At 41.6% G+C, this 18,953-nt stretch overlaps 1 pseudogene; it reads right to left on the bottom strand.

Annotated features, from left to right (window-relative positions):
* Window positions 1–15,095: 15,095 nt before the first annotated feature.
* On the bottom strand, window positions 15,096–18,589 carry LOC136169385 (melanoma antigen preferentially expressed in tumors-like; annotated as a pseudogene).
* Window positions 18,590–18,953: the final 364 nt, after the last annotated feature.

The raw sequence follows: 18,953 nt of genomic DNA on the forward strand, positions 1-18,953 counted from the left end.
TTCTTTCTCTTTACTAAGGCTCATTCTTGAATTCTTTCCTGCATGACGCCAAACCCACATGTTTTGACTCCTCCCCAGAGACTCTTATGTGACCTGGGATCTGATCCATTCTCCTGCACCCCCACTTTCATTCCTGAAACATTACTGCTTTGGAATGGAGTTCAGTGAAAGGAACACTTCATACCCAGTTGCTATTGTTTCAGTCAATAAGGTGTGTCAGTTTCTTTTGTGACCCACTGAAGCCCGTCAGGCTCCTCTGGCAATGGGATTTCCCAGGAAAGAATATTGGAGTGGGTTACCATTTCCTACTCCAGGGGATCTTCCTGACCCAGGGATTGAACCTTTGTCTCCTGCATTGGCAGGCAGTCTCTTTACCACTGAGACACCTGGGAGAGATTTTAAAAATAGCATATGGAATGCTTTTAAGTTTCTGTTTAGAAAGTCTATCTAGTAAAATAAAAAACTACAAAGTATGTGAGTGTCAGTAACACACCAGCTCTGATGTGGTTGGCAGGGTGCTCAGACCTCAGATGCCTTGTAGAACCCAGGCAATGTTTCTATATTCCTTCTTTGATGCCTGAGGCTTTTAGAGAACTTTCTAATCATTTCTTTCCCCTTCCAACAAGTAACTTCTGAATGGAAAGTGATACCAGTTTAGATTCCAGAATATCCAGCTGGTTAATCCTTAAATTTGTCTTTCTCTGGATTGATTGAATCAGATTTTCATTTCAGGAAAGAGAAATAATTAGGCCAAAGGGGAAGTCAAAACACATTCCTGGATTCACACCATAAACATTGATCGAGTTTTATTAATACTGGCAGTTGTGGCCCCAGGTGTGTCAAGGAATGGATTAATCTATTCCTGACACTACACAGAAAAAGGAAAACCTGGAAACGTCATCTTTGGGGGACTCTTTGGCCATATTTTTTTTTCATTTATTTTTGTTAGTTGAAGGCTAATTACTTTACAATACTGTAATGGTTTTTGCCATACACTGACATGAATCAGCTATGGATTTACATGTGTTCCCCATCCCGATCCCCCCTCCCTCCTCCCTCCCCATCCTATCCCTCTGGGTCTTCCCAGTGCACCAGCCCTGAGGATTGTCTCATGCATCAAACCTGGGCTGGTGATCTGTTTCACCATTGATAGTATACTTGTTTCAATGGTATTCTCTCTGAACATCCCACCCTCGCCTTCTCCCACAGAGTCCCGAAGTCTGTTCTGTACATCTGTGTCTCTTTTTCTGTCTTGCATATAGGGTTATCATACCATCTTTCTAAATTCCATACATCTGCGTTAGTATACTGTATTGGTGTTTATCTTTCTGGCTTACTTCACTCTGTATAATGGGCTCCTGTTTCATCCATCTCGTTAGAACTGATTCAAATTAAATTTTTTAATGGCCGAATAATATTCCATTGTGTATATGTACCATCGCTTCCTTATCCATTTGTCTGCTGATGGGCATGTAGGTTGCTTCCTTGTCCTGGCTATTATAAACAGTGCTGCAATGAACGTTGGGTGCACTTGTGTCTTTCAGATCTAGTTTCCTCGGTGTGTATGCCCAGGAGTGGGATTCCTGGGTCATATGGCAGTTCTATTTCCAGTTTTTTAAGGGATCTCCACACTGTTCTCCATAGCGACTGTACTAGTTTGCATTCCCACCAACAGTGTAAGAGGGTTCCCTTTTCTCCACACCCTCTCCAACATTTATTGCTTGTAGACTTTTGGATAGCAGCCATCCTGACTGGCGTGTAATGGTACCTCATTGTAGTTTTGATTTGCATTTCTCTGATAAGGAGTGATGTTGAGCATCTTTTCATGTGTTTGTTAGCCATCTGTATGTCTTCTTTGGAGAAATGTCTGTTTAGTTCTTTGGCCCATTTTTTGATTGGGTCATTTATTTTTCTGGAATTGAGTTGCAGGAGTTGCTTCTATATTTTTGAGATTAATCCTTTGTCTGTTGCTTCATTTGCTATTATTTTCTCCCATTCTGAGGGCTGTCTTTTCACCTTGCTTATAGTTTCCTTTGTTGTGCAAAAGCTTTTAAGTTTCATTAGGTCCCATTTGTTTATTTTTGCTTTTATTTCCAATATTCTGGGAGGTGGATCATAGAGGATCTTGCTGTGATTTATGTCGGAGAGTGTTTTGCCTATGTTCTCCTCTAGGAGTTTTGTAGTTTCTGGTCTTACATTTAGATCTTTAATCTATTTTGAGTTTATTTTTGTGTTCGGTGTTAGAAGGTGTTCTAGTTTCATTCTTTTACAAGTGGTTGACCAGTTTTCCCAGCACCACTTGTTAAAGAGATTGTCTTTTTTTCCATTGTATATCCTTGCCTCCTTTGTCAAAGATAAGATGTCCATAGGTTCGTGGATTTATCTCTGGGCTTTCTATTCTGTTCCATTGATCTATATTTCTGTCTTTGTGCCAGTACAATAATGTCTTAATGACTTTTTCTTTGTAGTATAGTCTGAAGTCAGGCAGGTTGATTCCTCCAGTTCCATTCTTCTTTCTCAAGATTGCTTTGGCTATTTGAGGTTTTTTGTGTTTCCATACAACTTGTGAAATTATTTGTTCTAGTTCTGTGAAAAATACAGTTGGTAGCTTGATAGGGATTGGATTGAATCTATAGATTGCTTTGGGTAGTATTCTCATTTTCACAATATTGATTCTTTCAATCCATGAACACGGTATATTTCTCCATCTTTTCATGTCCTCTTTGAGTTCTTTCATCAGTATTTTATAGTTTTGTACATATAGGTCTTTCGTTTCTTTAGGTAGATATACTCCTAAGTATTTTATTCTTTTTGTTGCAATGGTGAATGGTATTGTTTCCTTGATTTCTCTTTCTGTTTTCTCATTGTTAACATACAGGAATGCAAGGGATTTCTGCATGTTAATTTTATATCCTGCAACATTACTGTATTCATTGATTAGCTGTAGTAATTTTCTGGTAGAGTCTTTAGGGTTTTCTATAGAGGATCATGTCATCTGCAAACAGTGAGAGTTTTAACTCTTCTCTTCCTATCTGGATTCCTTTTATTTCTTTTCTGCTCTGATTGCTGTGGTCAACACTTCCAAAACTATGTTGAATAGTAGTGGTGAGAGTGGACACCCTTGTATTGTTCCTGACTTTAAGGTAAATGCTTTCAATTTTTCACCATTGAGGATAATGTTTGCTGTGGGTTTGTCATATACAGCTTTTATTATGTTGAGGTATGTTCCTTCTATGCCTGCTTTCTGCAGGACTTTTATCATAAATGGATGCTGAATTTTGTCAAAGGCTTTTTCTGCACCTATTGAGGTAATCATATGGTTTTTATCTTTCAATTTGTTAATGTGGTGTATTGCATTGATTGATTTGTGGAATTTAAAGAATCCTTGCATTCCTGGGATAAAGGTCACTTGGTCATGATGTATGATATTTTTAATATGTTGCTGAATTCTGTTTGTTAGAATTTTGTGAAGGATTTTTGCATGTATGTTCATCAAGTGATATTGGCCTGTAGTTTTCTTTCCTTTTCTTTTTTTTATTTTTATTTCTTTTTTTTTTTTCCCAGTGGGTTTTGTCATACATTGATATGAATCAGCCATAGAGTTACACGTATTCCCCATCCTGATCCCCCCTCCCACCTCCCTCTCCACCCGATTCCTCTGGGTCTTCCTAGCCCACCAGGCCGGAGCACTTGACTCATGCATCCCACATGGGCTGGTGATCTGTTTCACCATATATAATATACATGCTGTTCTTTCGAAACATCCCACCCTCACCTTCTCCCACAGAATTCAAAAGTCTGTTCTGTACTTCTGTGTCTCTTTTTCTATTTTGCATATAGGGTTATTGTTACCATCTTTCTAAATTCCATATATATGTGTTAGTATGCTGTAATGTTCTTTATCTTTCTGGCTTACTTCACTCTGTATAATGGGCTCCAGTTTCATCCATCCCATTAGAACTGATTCAAATGAATTCTTTTTAACGGCTGAGTAATAGTCCATGGTGTATATGTACCACAGCTTCCTTATCCATTTGTCTACTGATGGACATCTAGGTTGCTTCCATGTCCTGGCTATTATAAACAGTGCTGTGATGAACATTGGGGAGCACGCGTCTCTTTCAGACCTGGTTTCCTCAGTGCGTATGCCTAGGAGTGGGATTCCTGGGTCATATGGCAGTTCTATTTCCAGTTTTTTAAGGGATCTCCACACTGTTTTCCATATCGGCTGTACTAGTTTGCATTCCCACCAACAGTGTAAGAGGGTTCCCTTTTCTCAACACTCTCTCCAACATTTATTGCTTGTAGACTTTTGGATAGCAGCCATCCTGACTGGCGTGTAATGGTAACTCATTGTGGTTTTGATTTGCATTTCTCTGATGATGAGTGATGTTGAGCATCTTTTCATGTGTTTTTTAGCCATCTGTATGTCTTCTTTGGAGAAATGTCTGTTTAGTTCTTTGGCCCATTTTTTAATTGGCTCATTTATTTTTCTGGAATTGAGCTTCAGGAATTGCTTGTATATTTTTGAGATTAATGGTTTGTCTGTTTCCTCATTTGCTATTATTTTCTCCCAATCTGAGGGCTGTCTTTTCACCTTACTTATAGTTTCCTTTGTTGTGCAAAAGCTTTTACGTTTCATTAGGTCCCATTTGTTTATTTTTGCTTTTATTTCCAATATTCTGGGAGGTGGGTCATAGAAGATCTTGCTGTGATTTATGTCGGGGAGTGTTTTGCCTATGTTCTCCTCTAGGAGTTTTATAGTTTCTGGTCTTACCTTTAGATCTTTAATCCATTGTGAGTTTATTTTTGTGTGTGGTGTTAGAAAGTGTTCTAGTTTCATTCTTTTACAAGTGGTTGACCAGTTTTCCCAGCACCACTTGTTAAAGAGATTGTCTTTTTTCCATTGTATATTCTTGCCTCCTTTGTCAAAGATAAGATGTCCATAGGTTCGTGGATTTATCTCTGGGCTTTCTATTCTGTTCCACTGATCTATATTTCTGTCTTTGTGCCAGTACCATACTGTCTTGATGACTGTGGCTTTGTAGTCGAGTCTGAAGTCAGGCAGGTTAATTCCTCCAGTGCCATTCTTCTTTCTCAAGATTGCTTTGACTATTCGAGGTTTTTTGTATTTCCATATAAACTGTGAATTTATTTGTTCTAGTTCTGTGAAAACTACAGTTGGTAGCATGATAGGGGTTGGATTGAATCTATCGATTGCTTTGGGTAAAATAGATATTTTGACAATATTGATTCTTCCAATCCATGAACACTGTATGTTTCTCCATCTGTTTGTGTCCTCTTTGATTTCTTTCATCAGTGTTTTATAGTTTTCTATGTATAGGTTTTTTCTTTCTTTAGGTAGATATACTCCTAAGTATTTTATTCTTTTTGTTGCAATGGTGAATGGTATCGTTTCCTTAATTTCTCTTTCTGTTTTCTCATTGTTAGTATATAGGAATGCAAGGAATTTCTGTGTGTTAATTTTATATCCTGCAACTTTACTATATTCATTGTTTAGCTCTAGTAATTTTCTGGAAGAGTCTTTAGGGTATTCTAAGTAGAGGATCATGTCATCTGCAAACAGTGAGAGTTTCACTTCTTCTCTTCCTATCTGGATTCCTTTTACTTCTTTTTCTGCTCTGATTGCTGTGGCCAAAACTTCCAACACTATGTTGAATAGCAGTGGTGAGAGTGGGCATCCTTGTCTTGTTCCTGATTTCAGAGGAAATGCTTTCAATTTTTTACCATTGAGGGTGATGCTTGCTGTGGGTTTTTCATATATAGCTTTTATTATGTTGAGGTATGTTCCTTCTGTTCCTGCTTTCTGGAGAGTTTTAATCATAATTGAGTGTTGAATTTTGTCAAAGGCTTTCTCTGCATCTATTGAGATAATCATATGGTTTTTATCTTCCAATTTGTTAATGTGGTGTATTACATTGATTGATTTGCAGATATTAAAGAATACTTGCATTCCTGGGATAAAGCCCACTTGGTCATGATGTATGATTTTTTAAATATGTTGTTGGATTCTGTTTGCTAGAATTTTGTTAAGGATTTTTGCATCTATGTTCGTCAGTGATAATGGAATGTAGTTTTCTTGTTTTGTGACATCCTTGTTGGGTTTTGGTATTAGGGTGATGGTGGCCTCATAGAATGAGTTTGGAAGTTTGCCTTCTCCTGCAATTTTCTGGAAGAGTTTGAGTAAGATAGGTGTTAGCTCCTCTCTAAATTTTTGGTAGAATTCAGCTGTGAAGCCATCTGGTCCTGGACTTTTTTTGCTGGAAGATTTTTTTTATTACAGTTTCGATTTCCGTGCTTGTGATGGGTCTGTTAAGATCTTCTATTTCTTCCTGGTTCAGTTTTGGAAAGTTATACTTTTCTAAGAATTTGTCCATTTCTTCCAAATTGTCCATTTTATTGGCATAGAGCTGCTGGTAGTAGTCTCTTATGATCCTTTGTATTTCAGAGTTGTCTGTTGTGGTCTCTTCATTTTCATTTCTAATTTTGTTGATTTGGTTCTTCACCCTTTGTTTCTTGATGAGTCTGGCTAACAGTTTGTCAATTTTGTTTGTTTTTTCAAAAAACCAACTTTTAGCTTTGTCGATTTTTGCTATGGTCTCTTTAGTTTCTTTTGCATTTATTTCTGCTTTAATTTTTATGATTTCTTTCCTTCTACTAACCCTGGTATTATTCATTTCTTCCTTCTCTAGCTGCTTTAAGTGTAGAGTTAGGTTATCTATTTGACTTTTTTCTTGTTTCTTGAGGTAAGCCTGTATTGCTATGAACCTTCCCCTTAGCACTGCTTTTACAGTGTCCCATAGGTTTTGAGTTGTTGTGTTCTCATTTTCATTTGTTTCTATGCATATTTTCACTTCTTTTTTGATTTCTTCTATGATTTGTTGGTTATTCAGAAGTGTGTTATTTAGCCTCTATATGTTGGAATTTTTAATAGTTTTTCTTCCTGTAATTGAGATCTAATCTTACTACACTGTGGTCAGAAAAGATGACTGGAATGATTTCAATTTTTTTTAATTTCCCAAGGCTAGATTTATGGCCCAGGATGTGATCTATTCTGGAGAAGGTTCCGTGTGCACTTGAGAAAAAGGTGAAATTGACTGTTTTGGGGTGAAATGTCCTATAGATATCAATTAGGTCTAGCTGGACCATTGTGTCATTTAAAGGTTGTGTTTCCTTGTCAATTTTCTGTTTAGTTGATCTGTCCATAAGTGTGAGTGGGGTATTAAAGTCTCCCATTATTATTGTGTTATTGTTAATTTCCCCTTTCATTCTTGTTAGCATTTGCCTTACATATTGCAGTGCTCCTATGTTGGGTGCATATCTATTTATAATTGTTATATCTTCTTCTTGGATTGGTCCTTTGATCATAATGTAGTGTCCTCCTTTGTCTCTTTCCCCAACTTTTATCTTGAAGTCTATTATATCTGATATAAGTATTGCGACTCCTGCTTTCTTTTGGTCTCCGTTTGCGTGAAATATTTTTTTCCAGCCTTTCACTTTCAGTCTGTATGTGTCCCTTGCTTTGATGTGGGTCTCTTGTAGACAGCATATATAGGGGTCTTATTTTTGTATCCATTCAGCCAGTCTTTGTCTTTTGGTTGGGGCATTCAACCCACTTACATTTAAGGTAATTATTGATAAGAATGGTCCTGTTGCCATTTGGTTTGTTGTTTTGTGTTCACGTTCATACAACCTTTCTGTGTTTCCTGTCTAGAGAAGGTCCTTTAGCATTTGTTGAAGAGCTGATTTGGTGGTGCTGAATTCTCTCAGCTTTTGCTTGTCTGTAAAGCTTTTAAATTCTCCTTCACATCTCAATGAGATCCTTGCTGGGTACAGTAATCTGGGTTGTAGGTTATTCGCTTTCATTACTTTAAGTATGTCCTGCCATTCCCTTCTGGCCTGAAGAGTTTCTATTGAAAGATCAGCTGTTATCCTTATGGGAATCCCCTTGTGTGTTATTTGTTGTTTTTCCCTTGCTGCTTTTAATATTTGTTCTTTGTGTTTGATCTTTGTTAATTTGACTAATATGTGTCTTGGGGCATTTCACCTTGGGTTTATCCTGTTTGGGACTCTCTGGGTCTCTTGGACTTGGGTGGCTATTTCCTTCCCCATTTTGGGGAAGTTTTCAGCTATTATCTCCTTAAGGATCTTCTCATGGCCTTTCTTTTTGTCTTCTTCTTCTGGAACTCCTATGATTCGAATGTTGGGGCATTTCACATTGTCCCAGAGGTCCCTGAGGTTGTCCTCATTTCTTTTAATTCTTTTTTTCTTTTTTCCTCTCTGCTTCATTTATTTCCACCATTTTATCTTCTGCCTCACTTATCCTATCTTCTGCCTCCGTTATTCTACTCTTGGTTCCCTCCAGAGTGTTTTTGATCTCATTTATTGCATTGTTCATTTTTATTATTTTTTTATTTCTTCTAGGTCCTTGTTAAACATTTCTTGCATCTTCTCAATCCTTGTCTCCAGGTTATTTACCTGTAACTCCATTTTGTTTTCAAGATTTTGAATAATTTTTTATTATTATTCTAAATTTTTTCAGGTAGATTCCCTATCTCCTCCTCTTTTGTTTGGCTTTTGGGCATTTTTCGTGTTCCTTTATCTGTTGGGTATTTCTCTGCCTTTTCATCTTATTTAGATTGCTGGGTTTGGGGTGGCCTTTTTGTATTCTGGTAGTCTGTGGTTCCTTTTTATTGTGTAGGTTCTCCCAGTGGGTGGGGTTGGATGATTGGCTTGTCAAGGTTTGCTGGTTAGAGAAGCTTGTGTAGGTGTTCTGCTGGGTGGAGTTGGATTTCTTCTCTCAGGAGTGTAATGGAGTGTCCAGTAGTGAGTTTTGAGATGGGTCTATGGGTTTGGTGTGGCTTAGGGCAGCCTGTATATTGATGCTCAGGGCTAGGTTCCTGCATTGCTGGAGAATTTGCATGGTATGTCTTGCTCTGGAACTTACTGGCTCTTGGGTGGTGGTTGGTTTCAGTGTAGGTATGGAGGCTTTTGGATGATCTCTTATTAATTGTTCCCTGTAGTCAGGAGTTCTCTGGTGTTCTCAGGATTTGGGCTTAAGCCTCTTGCCTCTGGATTTCAGTCTTATTCTTTTAGTAGACTCAAGACTTCTCCCTCCATACAGCACTGATAATAAAACTTCTAGGTTAATGGTGAAAGGATTCTCCACAGTGATGGACACCCAGAGAGGTTCACAGAGTTACTTGAAGAAGAGGAGAGGGAGGAAGGAGATAGAGGTGTGCAGGAGGAGAAAAAGGGGGATTCAAGAGAGGAGAGAAAGATCTAGGTTGTACTCTGTTCCCTAAGTGTTCTCCACAGCTCAGAACACCCATAGAGATTCACAGAATTGGATTGAGAAGAGACGGAGAGAGAGGAAATAGAGGTGATCTGGGGGAGAAAAAGGAGAATCAAAAGTGAGAGAGAGTGATCAAACCAGTAATCACACTCCTGAGTAAAAATGGGTACTGAAATTTGGATCCTTAAATGTCCAAAATTGATATCAAATACTGAAAAACAAAGATTAAGAATCTAGAGTAGAGGTTAGACTCTTAAAAATACAATATTAAAAAACCACAAAAACACAAAAAATTTAAGAAATATATATGAAGTTCGCTTTAAAATTTGGGTCCTTTTTTTTTTTTTTTTTTTGCCAGGTCATAGTGGGTTATAAAAATGAAAATTAAGGAGTAATATAAGAGTAATAGAGGACTTAAAAAAAAGAAAGAGAAAAAAAATTTTAATTAAAAAAATAATAATAATAAAAATATATCTAGGAATTTCTCTGGAGCTGTTGCGGGCAGTGTGGGTTCAGTTCAGTTTCAGATAGCTCCTTGTTCGAGCTTACACTTCTCGCTATCTATAGGCCCCTTCCGGTGTAGTCGGTGTTGACTACAGGAATTTTAACCTGTTGCACCTGTCACTTTTGAAGCGGTTCCCTTTGTTTCTTTGGCTTCTGTTTGCAGGTCTCTTCAGTGTCTAATTTCCCCCCTGACACAAGCGGGCGGAGGTGGTCTCTTGTTTAGGTTCACTGTTCAGTCATGCTGTGGGGAGGGAGGGGCGCTGCAGACAAACATCACTGGCCTGTGTGGGGAGCACTCGCAGTGTTCCGGCCACACTGGGTTTGCCCTGGTTCAGGCTCGTGTGCTTTCCCTGTCTACGCTGCTCAGGCTCCAGGCTGCTCTCCAGGGAGCGGGCCCTGGGTTGCATGCACTTTCCAGGCCTAAGCCGCTCAGATTCAGGTTTTTGGGTACTCCACAAAGACACAGACTCAGTTGGGCCTGCTTTTTGTGCCTTCCCCACCCGAGCGGCTCAGGCCGCCAGGAGCTTGACGAGCGCACTCTCTCTCCTCTCACCTAATCCCCTCCGTGGTCCCAGCCTCGGTTTCCGCTTGCGACGGTCCAGTGCACCTTGTGTCTGTTCTGGGGAACTGGGCTCTAGCCATGACCCTCCCGGTGGATGTCGACCATCCAGAATCTCAAGAAGTCTTTAGTTAGAAGATGGGAGCCTGTTTGCCATTTGGTAGGGATGCGGTCTCTGAGGCCGAGTTTGCCCCTTTCCCCTCCCCCTGCCTCCGGTGGGGGATGGGCAGGTCCAGAGCTGGCTAGCTCTTCTCTGGTATTCGCTCAGTCCTTCGTTCTGGGAACGGGCGGGTAGTGCCTAAGTTTAGGGCTTTCCCCAAGTTAATTCTCTCTTTCTTGCTCTCTCTCTTGTTGCTATAGCAACAATTTAAGTTGCTATCTCGCATTAGCTCCCTCCGATTGCCCTCAGGGCATTCAGGCCCGGTCCTTACCCTAAGCAATGCCGACCTCTCCTCTCCGTTCAACCTCCACTTGCTGGTGGCGGATGCGAGCGTCTGGGGTGCTTTTCTGCTGGGAGTTGCTTTTAGGCATGTAATCTGACTGTTTTATTCATTTTTCCTCCCAGTTAGGTTGCCCTCTGAGATTTGAAAACTTCCCCCAGACCCGCCAGCAAGAGGGTTTCCTGGTATTTGGAAACTTCCTCTGTTAAGACTCCCTTCCAGGGACAGATCTCTGTCCCTAACTCTATTGTCTCTCTTTTTATCTTTTTATTTTGTCCTACCTTCTTTCGAAGACAATGGGCTGCTTTTCTGGGTGTCTGATGTCCTTTGCTAGGGATCAGAAGTTGTTTTGTGGAGTTTGTTCAGCGTTCAAATGATCTTTTGATGAATTTGTGGGGGAGAAAGTCTCTTTGGCCATATTAAAACTATTCAAATGGCCTAGAAATAAAGCAGATTCACAGGAACAGTGCTGCTGTCCCCCCAAAAAGCAAACTAAACTTCTCCATGTATCAAGTTATTGCGCCAGTGTTATGTTGGAATAATAGCATATCAGAAGCCTATTCAGGGAGCAAGGGCAGTCTCCTGGGGATACGGTTGGTCCTCCAGCTTTAAGTCATGGCTTCTCTGATGGAGATCAGGTCAAACTCACAGTGAGAAGTGAGGGTGGGGTAGGGCAACCTAGAGCTGGGCGTTCCTACAGCAACCCTGTGAATGACTGAAGACAGCGTAAAATATGAATATATTGTTTTCCACTGACTTGGAGAGAGATTAAAAGACTTTACTCTGGGTAAAGTTTAGAAACTAAAGGGTGTGGCCAAGAGGAACAGTGTCACCTTTGTTGGTGTTACCTTTCATGAAGATGAGATCAGACTAGCAAACTCATTTGAAAGAATAAACCTAAGCATGTGAGCAGAGGGGGAGGTGACCAGGCCTGAAATATGGGGCATTTCCAAGTCTGAGAGTCACTGGGGTGGTGCTGTGGACTCCTGAGGAACTCGGATCCAGGGAGAGAATTAAACATGAGTCAGTCACACACAAGCTTGTCATCATCATGGCAATTGCTATCAGAAGTTATCTTCCAGCTCCTTCCCAGAAGGCAGATAGCCCCAGCCATTGTCCAGGGGCTTGAGATGTGGAACCATAATCCCATTAGCCGATTTCCAAGTATGAGTGTGTGTGTGTGTATGTATATATATATCAGTTCAGTTCAGTTCAGTCACTCAGTCGTAGCCGACTCTTTGCGACCCCGTGAATCGCAGCACGCCAGTCCTGCCTCTCGATCACCAACTCCCAGAGTTTACTCAAACTCATGTCCATCGAGTCGGTGATGCCATCCAGCCATCTCATCCTCTGTCGTCCCCTTCTTCTCCTGCCCCCAATCCCTCCCAACATCAGGGTCTTTTCCAGTGAGTCAACACTTCGCATGAGGTGGCCAAAGTATTGGAGTTTCAGCTTCAGCATCAGTTCTTCCAATGAACACCCAGGGCTGATCTCCTTTAGGATGGACTGGCTGGATCTTGCAGTCCAAGGGACTCTCAAGAGTCTTTTTCAACACCACAGTTCAAAAGCATCAATTTATCGGCACTCAGCTTTCTTCACAGTCCAACTCTCACATCCATACATGACCACTGGAAAAACCATAGCCTTGACTACATGGACCTTTGTTGGTAAAGTAATGTCTCTGCTTTTTAACACGCTATCCAGGTTGGTCATACCTTTCCTTCCAAGGAGTAAGCGTCTTTTAATTTCATGGCTGCAACCACCATCTGCAGTGATTTTGGAGCCCCCAAAAATAAAGTCTGACACTACTTCCACTGTTTCCCCATCTATTTGCCATGAAGTGATGGGACCAGATGCCATGATCTTAGTTTTCTGAATGTTGAGCTTTAAGCCAATTTTTTCACTCTCCTCTTTCAATTTCATCAAGAGGCCTTTTAGTTCTTCATGTTCTGCCATAAGGGTGGTATCATCTGCATATCTGAGGTTATTGATATTTCTCCCAGCAATCTTGATTCCAGCTTGTGCTTCTTCCAACCCAGCGTTTCTTATGATGTACTCTGCATATAAGTTAAATAAGCAGGATGACAAGATACAGCCTTGACATACTCCTTTTCCTATTTGGAACCAGTCTGTTGGTCCATGTCCAGTTCTAACTCTTGCTTCCTGACCTGCATGTAGGTTTCTCAAGAAGTGGGTCATGTGGTCTGGTATTCCCATCTCTTTCAGAATTTTCCACAGTTTATTGTGATCCACATAGTCAAAGGCTTTGGCATAGTCAATAAAGCAGAAATAGATGTTTTTCTGGAACTCTCTTACTTTTTTGATGATCCAACGAAGGTTGGCAATTTGGTCTCTGGTTCCTCTGCCTTTTCTAAAAGGCAGCTTGAACATCTGGAAGTTCACAGTTCACGTATTGCTGAAACCCGGCTTGGAGAATTTTGAGCATTGCTTTACTAGCGTGTGAGATGAGTGCAATTGTTCGGTAGTTTGAGCATTCTTTGGGATTGCCATTCTTTGAGATTGGAACAAAAACTGTCCTTTTCCAGTCCTGTGACCACTGCTGAGTTTTCCAAATTTGCTGGCATATTGAGTGCAGCATTTACACAGCATCATCTTTCAGGATTTGAAATAGCTCAACTGGAATTCCATTACCTCCACTAGCTTTGTTCATCGTGATTCTTCCTAAGGACCACTTGACTTCACATTTCAGGATGTCAGGCTCTAGGTGAGTGATCACACCGTCGTGATTATCTGGGTCGTGAAGATCTTTTTTGTACAGTCCTTCTGTACAGGCCACCTGTTCTTAATATCTTCTGCTTCTGTTAGGTCCATACAATTTCTGTCCTTTATAGAACCCATCTTTGCATGAAATGTTCCCTTGTAATTCTAATTTTCTTAAAAAGATCTCTAGTCTTTCCCATTCTGTTGTTTTCCTCTATTTCTTTGCATTGATTGCTGAGGAAGCCTTTCTTATCTCTCCTTGCTATTCTTTGGAACTCTGCATTCAAATGGGAATATCTTTCGTTTTCTCCTTTGCTTTTCACTTCTCTTCTATTCACAGCTATTTGTAAGTCCTCCTCAGACAACCATTTTGCCTTTTTGCATTTCTTTTCCATGGGGATGGTCTTGATCCCCATCTCCTATACAATGTCATGAACCTCCGTCCATAGTTCATCAGGCTCTCTGTCTATCAGATCTAGTCCCTTAAATCTATTCCTCACTTCCACTGTATAATCATAAGAGATTTGATTTAGGTCATACCTTAATGGTCTAGTGGCTTTCCATACTTTCTTCAATTTAAGTCTGAATTTGGCAATAAGGAGTTCATGACCTGAGCCACAGTCAGCTCATATACATACATTTATATATATATATATATATATATATATATATATATATATATATATATATATATATATATATATATGTACACACACACATACACACACACACACACACACACACACACACACTTATATATATATATATATGATGACAAACCTAGACAGTGTGTTGAAAAGCAGAGACACTACTCTGCTGACAAAATTCACATAGTCAAGGCTATGGTCTTTCCAGTGGTCATGTATGATTGTGAAAGCCAGACTGTAAAGAAGGCAGAACACCAAAGAATTGATGGCTTAGAGCTGTGGTGCTAGAGAAGACTCCTGAAAGTCACTTGGACAACAAGGAGGTCAAATCAGTCAATCTTATGGGGGATCAATCCTGAATATTCACTGGAAGAACTGATGCTGAAGCTGAAACTCCACTATTTTGATCATTTGATGTGAACAACTGACTCATTGGAAAAGTCCCTGGTGCTGGGAAAGATTGAGGGCAGAAGAAGGCATCAGAGGATGAGATGGCTGGATGGCATCACTGATGCAGTGAACATGAACTTGGGCAAACTTTAGGTGATGGTGAGGGTCAGGGAGGCCCTGCATTCTGCAGTCCATGGGGTCAAAGAGTTGGACACGACTGGGCGACTGAACAACAGCAATCCAGGGACAATTGCAACATGTGAATCTCAAGTTCGAATTCACCTAAATAAATTTAGCTTCCTATTTCTGATTCTACAGGACACATGTCCACAAGCATTGCATTACCAGGAGACTACATTCCCCCTGCAATCATGCTCCCCTGTAGGATCACCTTTCCTTTTCACATTTACATTGAGTAGATGCCTGAAATCATATGTCTGTTTTCCATTCACGATATATCTTGTCCAAGATTTCAGTTTCCAAGTGCTCAGTAGAGAGCTTGGGATTGATGCACCCAACTAGCCTGGAATGTTACCGCCATATATGATGGACTCAGGATGATAGAATGTGTTATCTCCAAAGTGTGGACAGGGGGTGAAGCAAATCCAGATGGTCCTGGGGCATCCTAAGTCCTTCAGAATCTCAAGCAGTTCAGTCCAACATTGGGCAAGTCTCCCAGGTTGGAGGATCCCCTGCGAGCTGAAACCCTCTTGAGGGTCAGGGTACAGCTCTCGACCTAAACTGGGCAGCTCAGACGTATTTTGCAGCATCTTCTCCATGATGGGCATGGAGAGGAGGTTCCCACGCATGCTGAAGCAGTGGCTCAGGGCAGGTAGGATGGCCTCGAGGTGGGAGTCCCTGATCCCAGATTGCTCTAAGTACAGCTCCTGGAGGGTGGCTGAAACTTTCTCCAGCAGAGCTGGGAGGAGATCAGGACTAGAGTAGGTCATGGTGACCCCACTCAGATTCAGGCTCTTTAGCTGACTGATGTTTGGGCTCTGGGACAGATGGGTCAAGTCTGAATCTGTACGGAGGCAGTGAGTTATTGACAGGTTGTCCAAGGGGTTCATCAGGCACCTGGGGAGAAAAAGAGAAATTAGGTCTTAGAAACTTGAGGTGAAAGCTGACCGCAAGGTGAGAGACAAGTGATCTGCCCAAGCCCAGGTTTGGTATGATGATCTGATAAGGATTGAAACCCAGAATGGCCAGTCTTATTGTAGCCAGAATCATTTATCCTTCTGTGTGACTGGGTCAAGTACATAGAGTCTTGAAAATTCTCCTCATTAGGGAAGCAGAGAGAAACTTCCTCCACTTCTGTTTGAGGATCAATGAAGATAATGAGCACTAGGACAAGTGCAGAGGAGAGCCTGATACCTTGTTTCAATTGAGGGTGGGTATCACTGAAATTTAACAGTAAGATATACATTTAAAATGCTTCTAGTCCCTTCTTCCGTCACACATGCTTTGGCCCTGGGCACCCCTCTCAGGCAGGTGAGGGTTTTGGGTAACATGCATAGAGGAACAACCTGGACAAATCCCACAACATCCACTGAGGATGCCACTCTGCACGGGTTCACTTGCATCCCTGCTTTGTCTGTAAACCATCTACCAATTTTTACGATCCCTTTTATCCATACTCTATTACCATCATCTCCAGAGTCATGCATTTCCCATATATTAATTACCTTATCTGAGGCTTCCCAGGTGGTGCTAGTGGTAAAAAATTGGCCTGCCAATCCAGGAGATGTAAAAGACAGGGGTTTTTTTCCTGGGTCTGGACAATCTCCTGGAGGAGTGCATGGCTACCAACTCCAGTATTCTTGCCTGGAAAATTCCATGGAAAGGGAAACCTGATGGGCTACAGTCCATAGGATCGCAAAGAACTGGACATGACTGAGTGACTTAGCATACACACATGGAGAAAAAAACGACCTTTATAGATGGGGAATTAGGCTCATTGTGGTAACAAAACCAGTGAGCATGGAGCTTCTGTTTACAAATGCTCATGACTGATGGAATTTTCCATGTTCAATGCTCCATTCCCTTAATTATTTTCAAGTCACCTAAGCTATTGTTGTTCATTTGATCACTCTTTGTGATACCACGTACTGCAACATGCCAGGCTTCTCTGTCCCTCACCATATCCTGAAGTTTGCCCAAGTTTATGTTCATTGAGTCAGTGATGCCATCCAGCCATTTCATCCTCTGAAACCCTCTTCTCCTTCTGCCCTCAGTCTTTCCCATCATCAGGGACTTTTCCAATGAGTCAGCTGTACGCATCAGATGACCAAAATATTGGAGTTTCAATTTCAGCATCAGTCCTTCCAACAAATATTCAGGATTGATTTTCATTAAGATTGACTGGCTTGATTTCCTTGCTTTCCAAGGGACTCTCAGGAGTCTTCTCCAGCACCACAGTTCAAATGCATCAATGCTTGGTGTTCTGCCTTCTTTACGGTCCAGCTCTCACAATCGTACTTGACCACTGGGAAGACCATAGCCTTGAGTATGTGGACCTCTGTGGGCAGAGGAATGCTTCTGCTTTTAAAACACTGTCTAGGTTTGTCATAACTTTCCTGCCAAGAAGCAAACATCTTCTGATTTCATGACTGTAGTCACCACCTGAAGTGATTTTAGATCCAAGGAAGAGGAAATCTGTCACTACCTCCAGTTTTTTCCCTCTATTTGCTGGTCAGTGCTCCACACTCACCTGAGCATCTGGTCCAGGCAGCCTTCAAGGTACAAGGGTGATTCCAGATGGAGATCCTGGAGGTGGTGCAGCCTCAGGAACTGAGAAGTAATCTTGACAATGTGCTGCTCATTCCACTCCTCAGGATCAGGCAGGTGGGTGTGGGAGACAAACAGTTTCTGCACATTGCTCATCTGGCCCAGGAGAGGAGCAATCATGGCCAGAGTGGACAGATGCCAGGTGCAATTCACATGTAACTCCTGGGTTACAGTGGATACAGTCCAGTTGCACCATGCTCAGGGCCTTCATAATATTATCCATGGGAAATGAAACCATTTTCAGCTTCTTACAGCACAGGTGTAAGAAATGGTCTCTCTGCTCTACCCACTTTAGGAGGTAAGTGAGGAATTCACTCATGGTTCTTTCCTTGAGGTGAAGTTCTGTGAACACCTCGAAGGGAACCAAGGGCTTCTCGATCCTTGGCCCATCCTCAGCAGTTGGTGCCATTGATGAGCTTGAGGACACATGAACACTGGATCCAGACCACATTCTCCAGAAGTCCTGGCCAGTATTCCTTACATCCAGCACTTGCAGTTTGCACTTCCTGTGGGAAATCAGCAGATTGGCAGCTATGGTTTTTAGATCCACACAAAATTAGGCAACACTCTGACTTTGCACCTCAGCTTTCACTTCACATTCCTGACATCACCTTCTTCCTTGCCCTCTTCTTCCCTCTCTGCCTCACATCCCTCCATTTTCTTTCCCTTGCCATTTTCCCTAACTTTTTACTCTAAGGATGACCTTAGGCATCTCTGAGAGGAGGCTGGGGCATGTACTTTCACATTTCCTTGCATCTTAGGCACACCTGCACTGCTGGAATGCATTCAGCAAAGTAAACTCAGCAATGACCAAGTCTGTGTTTCTTCCCCCCATCATCAGAAGCCACTGGTCCATCCATGTGTCATTTACTCTCCTACTGTCACCTGTCTCGTCAGGATTGCCCACATCCTACCAGGTTACCTGCAAATGACTCACCTTGGACGATCCTTCTGTGTGAGCAGGATACCAAGTCCCTCGAGCACTGTTTGTAACGTTACCAGATGAGGTGTCTGCATCAGGCCCCCCAGAGGCAGGAGGACAAACGGCCAGGCTTGAACCAAGACCTTTAAGGTTTTTCTGTGCCTTCCATAGAATGCTTGCATGCAGAGTAGGGGGAAGAGCTCGATGAGCAGATACTCCAGAGCCAGAAATGGCCAAGGCCTCATCAGTTAGTAGGCTCTTCCCTACCAGGTTCAGGAGTCTCAGGGGGTTCTGAACACTCATTCAGCGTTTGCTCCTAAAGGAATCCTGTATAAACTTGCAGAGAAGAAGGCATCTTTCTCAGGTAAGCATGAACATGCCTTCATCTTTCTCCCCACTCTTCAGAGGAACGAACTCAAAGTGGAAATCTCTGCTCTGAGAGTTGTGGAATAGCCTCAGTTTTGCAGTTTCACTCTGGGCTCAGTGAGGAAAAAGCCATAGCTCCGCCCCTATGGGCACCAAAACAAGCATCTCATAAGGACCAAGGAGGAAGAAACCCAACCACTAGCCCACCCATTTCCATTCACTGTTGTGCTCAATTTATGTTGCACTGGGTAGTGGATACCAGGAGCCTGAAAGCTGACTGCAATATTTTCAGGTGGAAACC

The sequence above is a fragment of the Muntiacus reevesi genome, chromosome 5 (genome assembly GCF_963930625.1).
Source record: "Muntiacus reevesi chromosome 5, mMunRee1.1, whole genome shotgun sequence".
NCBI classification, from domain to species: Eukaryota; Metazoa; Chordata; class Mammalia; order Artiodactyla; family Cervidae; genus Muntiacus; species Muntiacus reevesi.